Raw genomic sequence first — 10,615 nt, forward strand, 5'->3', positions numbered from 1 at the left:
GTAGAGAAGGATCTTAAAATCAAGCAAAAGAGTCAGAGATACCTACTGCTCCCACTGTTAGGAGCCCCACAAGAACACCAAGCTATGCAATCATAATATTTAAGCAGAGAACCTACCTAGACCAATGCAGGATCCATGATTGTTGATTCAGTCTCTGTGAGCCCCTATGAGCCCTGCTTAGTTGATTCTGTGTTCTCATGGTATCCTTGACCCCCTGGCTCCTACAATCCTTCCTTCCTTCCCCCTTTTCTGTGAAGATCCTTAAGTTCCACCTGATGTTTAGCTGTGGGTCTCTGCATCTGCTCTCTTCAGCTGCTGAAGGAAGTCTCTCTGATAATGATTGGGGCTAGGTATCAATTGAAATGTATAACAGAATATTACTATGAATCATTTCATTGACATTTTTATGAGTCATGTTTGGTTCTATCTCATGTCTTTTGGCTATCCAGCCAAACAACGATACAATATTGGGTATTATTTAACTTAAAAATATTCTCTCTTGAGAAAAATCCCATAAATGATAAAAACCTGTTAAAGTCAAGGATGTTCTTTGCCTCTAATCATTATTGATATCTGGGTAGAAGGGCTGTAGTGATGGCTTAGTGGTTAAGAGCACTGCTCTTCTTCCAAGGACTAGATTTGAATCAGCTCTAACATGATGGCTTATAGCCATCTGTAACTCCAATTTCTAGGGCTTTGATGCTCTCTTCTGGCTTCTTGGGACATCAGGTAAGCATATGATAATACACACATATACACATACAGGCAAACATTCATATACATAATAAACACTGGGTAGACTAATAGTCACATGATACTAAAGTATGTTTAGAATCATGTCTTTCATAACAAATTTATAAAAGGGCACTATAGCTTCCAAAGTGATATGCCAAAAAATAGAATTTGGCAGAAAATTTATATTATACCATCTTCATTATTTTAATCATAGAAAACAGTGAAATCAGGAGTTCCTAATTGTTTATGGAAGCACAAAAATATTAGCACCTGCCCCTAGAGGAATTGTAGGTGTGTCTGCTGTGTCACATGTGCATCAGTAGGTGGCAGAGAAGAGAGGCTATGTCTCTTCTTCAATCAGTGTTCTGACCTGTGAACATCTGAATGATGAGTAGCCTAACACTCTGAAGTGGAAACTTAAGGGTTCTTTGGAAAGTCAGTTGTGTTGGATTGTGTTTTGGTGGGGCAGACACATGAAGGAGTGTTTTCCCGAAATAGACACAGGTGAAAGGCTAAGGCAGACTCATGAAGGAGCAGACACAAGCGAAGAGATGTTCTGCTAAAGCAAGCACATGAAAGGACATATGATGAAGGATTCCTTGCTAACAACAAACACGTATTGGTCTGCCTTACATTTCAAAGATGAACTACATTTGTCAGGACTCCATAGAGAGACAATTCACAAAAACAACAACAACAACAACAACAACAACAAAAAAAAAACCAAAAAAAACAAAAACAAACAAACAAAAAACCTTCTCATGGTGTGCTGCAGTTTCTGCTTCTGAGGACTCAGACTGATTGGTAGAGTGATGTCAGCTGAGACAGAGTCACATGCTGAGGCAAGACCCATGGAGGACAAATGATGTTTGGAGGGATATAAATAGAACTCTACAGACAGTGATAGAGACTGAGCTAGACTGGCTTGCTTATAGAGCTAGCTGTGCAATGCTTGTTGGTCTCACATCTTTGCTGATCCTTGATTTGCTGAGAGAGGCACAGCTGAGAACATTTCCTGGTATCCTTCCTGTTCTCTCCTGCTGACTTGTGGCCACACTGAGGTCTGGCTGTCTCTAGTAGGTAGTGCTACTGCTGCTGATTCGTGTTTGCTATTCCAACTCTACTGAACTGGACTGCTGGTGTATCAGTGAAGTGTTTTAGAGTGGATCGAGCTGCTGTTGCTAACCCGTGAACTGAACTCCTGGATTTCCAGACAACACAGATGGGAGTTGCTCCAAAGAACTTTTCTAAACAGGTTCACTTTCCCTATATCCTTTCTTTTCTACTACCTCTGGTGGACTAAAAGAGAGTTAAAACATTTAAGAACCATCATTAAAAATAGGTTTTGAAAAACTAAAGTTACAACACTCCCTGAAAATTAAAGCAAGCCTGAAATGATTACCAGTCCAGTCCTACACAGGCCTGAGGGGATGGCAGTGGTAGACCATGCCTGAGATGAATCCTGCCCAGTGCCATAAAACAAGAATTTGGCATAACACTCCTGAGACCACTCTTGAGACAATCCAAGATACTCGAGAGACCCTAGGCACCACTAAGAGGAGCAAGTAAGTGGTGGAGAAATGGAAGAGAAAGAGAAACAGAAGGATGTGGGCATAATGAAGAGAGAGAGAACTGGAGACTTGAGGGTTATGAGGATCAGACTGATGTGAGTAGCAGATGATGTCACTGGGTACCATAGTGGAATCCTGGCCTGTGCTACCACCAAGGGTCATGTCTGTGTCCATGGAGTCTATTACCCCATGGTGGTAATAGAACCCATGCAGCAGCAGGGGCCTATTACCACCAAAGTCCAGGCAGATGTCCCCTCACTAGCTGCAGAACTTGCCTGGAAAGTACAGTAGAGTTGGCTCTGGGTGTGGGGGTTACAGGAACATGTTGATGTCTGAGGGCTGTGCAGAGTTGGCCCTCTTTCTCACCTGGGCATTGTAGGCGAGCTGGACCATGGTGCATGAACACAGGAGAGCCAAACTCACCCCATCCAGCTACAGTATTTGGGAAAGCAGGTCCTGCATATTGAGGGAGTTGCAGGTGAGCCAGCCTAAGCATATGAATATGGGAGAGATGGCCCTGCCACTCATCTTTTGTACAGTGGCATGGTTGAGGGAGATATAGGTCCTCCCCCTTCCAACATGCCTGGGATCAGGCGATCAGGAGAGCTGGCCCTGCCCCTCACTAGCTGCAGAACTTGCCTGGGAAGTACAGTAGAGTTGGCTCTGGGTGTGGGGGTTACAGGTGAGTTGGCCTAAGGGCATGAGCACAGGACAGCCAGCTCTGCATCTTGTCTGGTGTGCAGTGGTGCAGATGAAGGCGAGACGTCCTCCTCCCCTCACTCATCCCTCAACACCTATGTCAGGAGAACTAGTCCTGTCCCTCACCAGATGCAGCACCTGGGAAACAGGCCCTGCATCTTGCCTTGGCAGCAGGATTAGAGCTGGCCCTGGTTGCAGGTGATCCAGTCCTGAGGACATGAGTACAGAGAGAGCTGGTGGGCTGATCAGATTAGATACCTTTCAGGCCCAGATCCAGGGCTTTGAATTGACCCACCCAAACATCTAACCCATTGATGAACTGTCGGAGTGCACAAAGAAGCTGATCTTGCAGATCAAAAACTACAGCATCTCTCTATGACCCAGGGCAACATCAGGACACTTGAGAAGATTCCCAGTGATGTTTCAGTATTGATAGAGTAGAAGTAGAGGCCTCATAGCACACCAATGAATCATTGCAATGAACATTTACAAGCAAAGAAGTGTGGACAAAAGGGTATACTGTAGGACACAGTATGACACACTACGGTTTCCATAGTGATATTTTTCTTTCTCAGTCGTGGGGGGATGTTGCAAGGGTGGAGGGCAGGTATGGGGGGATGAGTGGGATTGGGGTACATGATGTGAAATTCACAGAGAACCAATAAGTTAAAAAAGAAAATGATAGCAAGGCAACTGGTAAACCTCCAAAGTAAGCCAGTTATGAATCGATACCCTTGGTAACTAAATGAATTGGCCCATGATATACAGCCGTTAACTATAAACCAATTAAGCTTTGAAGGACTGCCAAAATCGTTATTAAGACTTTACAGTGGGTGTTATGAAGCCATGCTTTCTGACAGTAATTAGGTGACAGGGTCAGTTATCAACTGAGGGAACTCTTAGTTGATGACAATAAAACACAGGATCAGTATACCAGCCATGCCCTCAGATAATAAGACACAGGATCAGAATACCATCAGACAATAAAACACAACATCAGTGTACCAACACAACTTGTTGCTTTTGTGGGCTTAGTGTGGGGAACACAGGAGATTGATTTTTCTTACCTGTCACGGGGAGTCCAGTAGAACTCATGTGGTTTCCTTGGGTCTTCTTGATGAAAAGCATCTTTGAGATTAAGAATTTGATAACTGATCTACTCTAAGGTTTTTTTAACAAATAAAGGACTTGAGGTACTTAACCATCTTATCCACGGGGTGAAAAGTATGAACTACATATGCCCCAGGAGATAATCTAAGATGCTCCAGGATTGTTTCTTGCACTTGTTTGACAATCACAAAGCCATGTTTCTAAGAATTATGATTCTATAATGTACCATGTCCCTGGTTTGGATTCAGGCCTGACGCTCTATCTGGCAAGATGAGGTAAAGCACTGAGCTACAGTGTTTTCTAGATTGATATTATTTAGAGTGGGGATGGAGGTTCCTTAGAGATGTTTCTTGGAATTAAATTTTTGAGATGGGAAAGCAGACTTGGTTATAGAATTCTAGAACTTCCCCATGATGTATGATGTGTTTCCCACATTTATCCTGCACACTTCTCAATTTCCTTACCTGTTCTGATAATCTGTCTTTGTATTCTTGAGATCTGTAAGTCTATTTAGTTGAGCATAGGTGTCAGTCAAAGCTCTGATGGGAAATATATGGTACATTGAAAAATATATAATATTTTATAATGTTTATATTATATGAATGTATAATCTCCAAGTTGTTTGAGAACTGAAAGTGGTGTCAGCACACGGCAGGACAATGTTAAGGGACTCAGCGAGGAGCAGTGAAGCACACAAGCAGTAGCAACAGTAGGGAGACTTGAAGTCACAGCCTTAAAGTGAGAAGAGAGGGACCACTGTTGCCCAAACCAGGACATCAGCAACTACTGGAGACTTGAACTAAAGACTTGTTGCCATAGGAGAGCTTAACCACTTCCCAAATCACTGCCCCCATGCAGAGGAGCTTGGGTAAAGAGTACCATACCTGCCATCTTCCTCATGCTTTTTTTTCCAGTCTCTTGCTGGAGCCCACATTGTTAATGCAATCCAACTCCAAGTTTGTCTGATGACTCATTTCTGAGCCCTTTCTGAGCCTTTTCAGAGTAAAAAAAGCAAGGTAGAGAAAAAGCAGATAAAGAATCTGCATGTTGGGCAATGAACAGTTTGAGCTGTTATATTACAGAGTAAATCAAACAGGATTTAATCAAAGGTTGCTTCCTCCTTCAACTTTTATAATCTCCAAGTTAATCTTTTTTCTCTTTTGAGACAGTCTCACTATGGAGCCCCAAATGGCTCAGAACCCATAGGTCTCCCAGCTCCTGTGGTTATGAATGCATCAGCATGCCTAGCATTTTCCAGTTAATTTTTAATGCTATCTGGTGGTCTTGTTCCAAAAGTTTTCTTTTAAAAAGCTTTGTTTTCAAAGTACAACTACATACCAGGAAACACACAGAACTTAAGTATGTAGCTCAATAAGTCTTCACAAATATGAACATGCTATAATATTCTCCCCCGGATCAAGAAGCAAAATAACAGGCTCCACCTCCCCATAGGGGACTGGTCATCCTACCTCTGGCAAAAAGATGAGCTGTGATGTTTTTAACTTTATTTCATAAGTATTCTGCTTCATATATTCCCTCGAATCTGTCATTTCCCCTAAACATGCTTGTAAATCTCATCATATTGTCACACAGAACTGTTTATATTATTTCAAAATCATGACTATACTATCCTTTATTTATCTATCATTCTAATAGACAGTAGATTGTGGCTATTTTTGGCTTCTCTATTAAACCTGCTTTGGGGAGTGTATGTGTGCGTGTGTGTGTGTGTGTGCGTGTGCGTGTGCGTGTGCGTGTGCGTGTGCGTGTGTGTGTGTGTGTGTGTGTGTGTGTGTGTGTCACTGACTAGGGATTGAACTCAGGGCTTCATTCATGCTACATAATCACTCTACAACACAGCTGCACTCCCAGTCTCTTAAAGATAAGATTATTGTAAATATTATTTTTGATTTGCATTTACTTCTTTTTTTCTTTCTTTTTTTTTATTGGTAATTTTATTTGTTTACATTTCAAAGGTTATTCCCCTTCCCAGTTTCCCCTTTATAACCCACCTATTCCCTTGCCACTCCCCTGCCTCTATGAGGATCCTCCCCGACCCACCTATCCACTCCTACTTCACTCCACTACCATTCTCCTACCCTGGGTCATCAACACTTCACAGGGCCAAGGACCTCCCCTCCCAGTGATGCCTGATAAGGCCATCCTCTGCTACATATGCAGCTGGAGCCATGGGTCCCCTCCATGTGTACTCTTTGGTTGGTGGTTTAGTCCCTGGGAACTTTGGGGTTCTGGTTGGTTGATATTTTTATTCTTCCTATGGAGTTACAAACCCCTTTAGCTCCTTATACTTGGCCCTTGGTGAATATATGTACTTCATTTTAAAAGACACTTGTCTGGAAGAATTGCTGAGCCAGAGAGCATACATATGTGGCCAGGTTTACTTCAGGCTGCCAGATTTTCAAAGTTGTTTTTCAAAAATGCTCATTCCCATTGGCAGTGGGTGAACTTCATCTGTTTATACTACCGGGAACTTTGGCTTTCTGTGGACACTAATGATCTGAATACCTTTGGTGTATTTATTGGCCATTTGGACACCAACTATGAGCTACTTGCTCCATTCTTTATTCTATTTAGACAGTCCTCTGATTTCTTATCAACGACATCATATATTCTGGGTTCGAACCTTTTGTTGAATAAAGCTGACTTTGTCTGTGGGCATGATAGGTGTGTGTAGTGCATAGTTCCTTTATTCTATAGTATTCCTTTTCAGAAATCTAATAGTGTATTTTGATAAATTCTAAATTTGAATGATGATGAAATTGAACAGTGTTTTACATTTTGGTTAACATAGTTTGTATACGTGGAAATTTTGCCTGCCTAACCAAATGTCATGTTATGCTCGCCTATGTTTTTAATTGAAGAACAGTTTTCTCTTTCACATTTCCAGTCTCAATCCATCTAGCATTTACTTTTATACATGGTGTGAAGTAAGCAGTAAGATTTATTGCCTTCTTGGCTCTGTTCATAGAAAAGGGCATCATTCCTTCTCTGAAGTGCCTATTTTTAATTTACTAAAGTCACTTTAAATTTATAAATTAGTTTGTGGAGCTTTGGCATTCAAGAACAGTGTTGCCTTACCATTTACTCTCATCTTCTTGGGGATTTTCAGTAAACGTAAATGTTTCCCACAGAAAATATCTAATTTTTCTGGTTATCATTTTCACAGTCACCTGTGTAGAATAATATATATTTTCTTATTATATAACTCTAGAAAGCTTATTTGTGGGCATATTACTTTTTTAGACAGATTTTACTTAATTTTTTTTTTTTTTTTACTATTTGTTATTCGTAGTTATTTCTTTGGGAATTTGTAGCATATCATATATTAGGTTTTATTTTCTTCTTCTCATGTTCCAATGATATTCTTTGAGCTAATTCTGGAAGAATTACCATCAACCATAGTACTAACTGATATATTTATGTTTATATCTCCTGTAGATGATTTTAGGCTTTTTTCATCATCCACCGCTATGTTAAAAACTTGCCCACTAGTTTCACTTAAGAGACAGAAGTTTTATATAAAAACCATAAATGAGATTATTTGGCCTCTTTCCTATTTTGGTCTGGCTAATATTTATACTATATTAGTACCTTAAAATTAAAAGTGAGAACTATCTGTTGTAAAGTTATATGAGACAAGATTTTCTATCAAAGAAATGTATATTATATATAATATGTTAACATATATTTAGCATATTATATACATATATTGATATGCAGATAAGAAAATGATCACAGATCTACATAGACATAGACACCCAATCTTCATAGACACAACAATGAAATCAGCATATATTTTCTTCTTTTCTAACAGTCACCTCATCACTCCCATAACAAGTCTATCATGAGGTACAATATTTTTCTTAGATTTTTCTATTGATGACTTCCTATGAATCAAGTCATTTCCTTTCCTTAAGTTCAAATAATGTACTTCATTCTCTGCATATGAAACTTGAGGACATTAGTGTCTATGCTTCCTTATTTTCCATCTATAAACTCTCCTTTGTCCTGGTCAGTGTTTTCCCTGAGCCTCCCCATTCTGTTTTTGTGTCCTAACACTATCATCTCATTGTGGTCGCTGCTCTGGTACGTGTCATTTTTGTGATTCCTTCCCAGTTCCTGCTGAGCCACATAGAATTATATTTCAACTCTCCCTGCTCTCCCAGTCTATTATTTCTGACTCCTTGTAGTTCTTTGAATGACTTGATTAATTCACTCAGTTACTTTGAATTCATGGCAATGATCTCAGCTAAGATTTTCATCTGCTTGCTGGCAATATTTTCTTCTAGTGATTATGGCTTTGTCCTATTATTTGTTTTTCCCATTTCTTTCTTCTTAAAGCATTAAAAATAAAATGATTCTGGGCTGCATTCTTTCCTAATCTAACTCATTCTTGATTGAGGTGATGAATTGCATTTGTATCAACTATTTTCACAATGCCTACATGAGGCAGTAGCCGGACAATGTATCTGGTGGAGATTTATTTGTCTGCAAGTTATTTAGCTTTTATTTGCCCTCCTGGATGTACATAAACCACCAGCTTTTCAGCAGTCAAAGAGGACTATAATTCAATCTGTTTTCTAGACTCACCTATACACTACTTTGTATAACAATGTAGTGTCTCATTCTGTATAGTTAAAGTTGTACTAAAACAAGTCCAGTCCCCAATTCGCTTATTGTCTTTCTAACATAAACCATGCAAATCATTTGTAATCCCAGTGAAAAGCAGGGAGGTCATATAAATAAATAGTGAATGAAAATAATTCATACAGAATATCCTTAAACAAAATGGTCATATATAAGGGATCAAGGGATGATGATTACCATGAGATTAACAACAAACAGGGAACCATTATCTTTTAAGAAAATAAAGGAGTGGGTGGAGCAAGTGAGCCAGACAGCTACAAGAGCTAATAGCCCAACATCATCTGTATCTTTTGGTAATAGGCTGTCAATCTATGTCTCAATCATATTTTCTGCTTTGCTAATATTTTCTTAGGAGATTACCTTTAGCCAAAGTCAGTTTGAGGCTGTAGGCAAGGAAAGGCACTTGGGTCATGAGCTCCATATTGCTCAGCTGATCACAGGCACAAGCAGTTTGAGTTAGGTTCAGCGAGGAACAAACAGAAATTGTTAAGCTGAACAGTAATTTTAGTTTGGATTTCAGGGTTTGTCATCATCATAATCATAATCATAGATTAGTAGGATGTGGGAGAGAAAACATGGCAAACTTTGGGATAAGTGTGCACAATTTCCTCTTCTTGGCATACATTGTACTCTTTCATTTTTGTTGACTATACTCCACATACTATTTTGTGGATGTCTAAGAGTGATGAGAAAGGACTTATTTACTCTTGTATGAGATGACTGCCAGGAGGCTAAGGAGGACGGAATGCTTTATCTTATAAATGTGGCTCAGCATGAAAATGATTTGAGAGAATATTCCAGGACATGAAGGTGAGTTATGGGAGGTTGCTGCAGTATTCTAGATGGTCTATGATGCTGGCTTAGATCTGCGTAACTATTGAAATGGTGAGAACTATATGAACTGAGAAGCATGCTGCAATGATTTGTGGGGTGAGCACAAGGGGTGAACATGTTCACATATGCAGATGGTGATTCCATCTAAGAAGAAGCTGATCCACAACAAGGAACCTATCACAATCAGCTGACTTCTTTGTTCTCACCCATTTCCTCATATGTACAGAAACTAAGAAAACACATGTCAAGTACGCATCACTTTAAAACAAATATGATGTGACAAGCAGGTCAATGTTTTTAAAATTACCAATAGGGAATGCCTTAAAGGATTATTTCCTTCCAAAGTATAAAATAGTTGATAGAATCTCAGTTCACATAGTATATTTTCTTTGTGTAGACTTGAGGCCTCCTGGGCTTTCCCTTGTCCACTTTGGCATGGCTATTGGTATCATCCACGTTCACCTCATGTTTAGGGAGTCATTGTTGGTGAGAATTTATTGCTGTAGCCTCTGATATTCCTGGGAGATAAAGTCTTACAGAAAGCTCAGAAAGCTCCCTGATGCCTCTCCACCCATCTTCCTATCTCATAGAAAGCTCCCTGATGCTCTGGCTCTTACAGCCTCTCCACCCATCTTCCTATCTCACAGAAAGCTCCCTGATGCTCTGGCTCCTACAGCCTCTCCACCCATCTTCCTATCTCACAGAAAGCTCCCTGATGCTCTGGCTCTTACAGTCTCTCCACCCATCTTCCTATCTCACAGAAAGCTCCCTGATGCTCTGGCTCTTACAGTTTCTCCACACATCTTCCTAAATGCTCCCTCAGGCTTACCTGTGGGAGTGTTTTGTCGATGTATCCCTTGGGACTGTGTTCTACATGCAACTCTGTCTGTTGTGTATTATTGATTGGTGGTAGTTTTCTGTAACTACCTCCATCTGTGGTAAAGAGAAGTTCCCTTAATGAGGGGTGAGGACTACACTTCTCTGTGGGAATAAAGATA

The 10,615-nt window shown here is 40.2% G+C and overlaps 1 non-coding gene across 1 annotated transcript; it reads left to right on the forward strand.

Annotated features, from left to right (window-relative positions):
* Positions 1 to 1,004: 1,004 nt before the first annotated feature.
* Positions 1,005 to 1,139, forward strand: LOC116089617. Its single transcript, XR_004118399.1, has one exon. It is a non-coding gene; the product is annotated as a small nucleolar RNA SNORA17 (small nucleolar RNA).
* Positions 1,140 to 10,615: the final 9,476 nt, after the last annotated feature.

Source organism: Mastomys coucha, unplaced genomic scaffold, assembly GCF_008632895.1.
Source record: "Mastomys coucha isolate ucsf_1 unplaced genomic scaffold, UCSF_Mcou_1 pScaffold14, whole genome shotgun sequence".
NCBI lineage: Eukaryota > Metazoa > Chordata > Mammalia > Rodentia > Muridae > Mastomys > Mastomys coucha.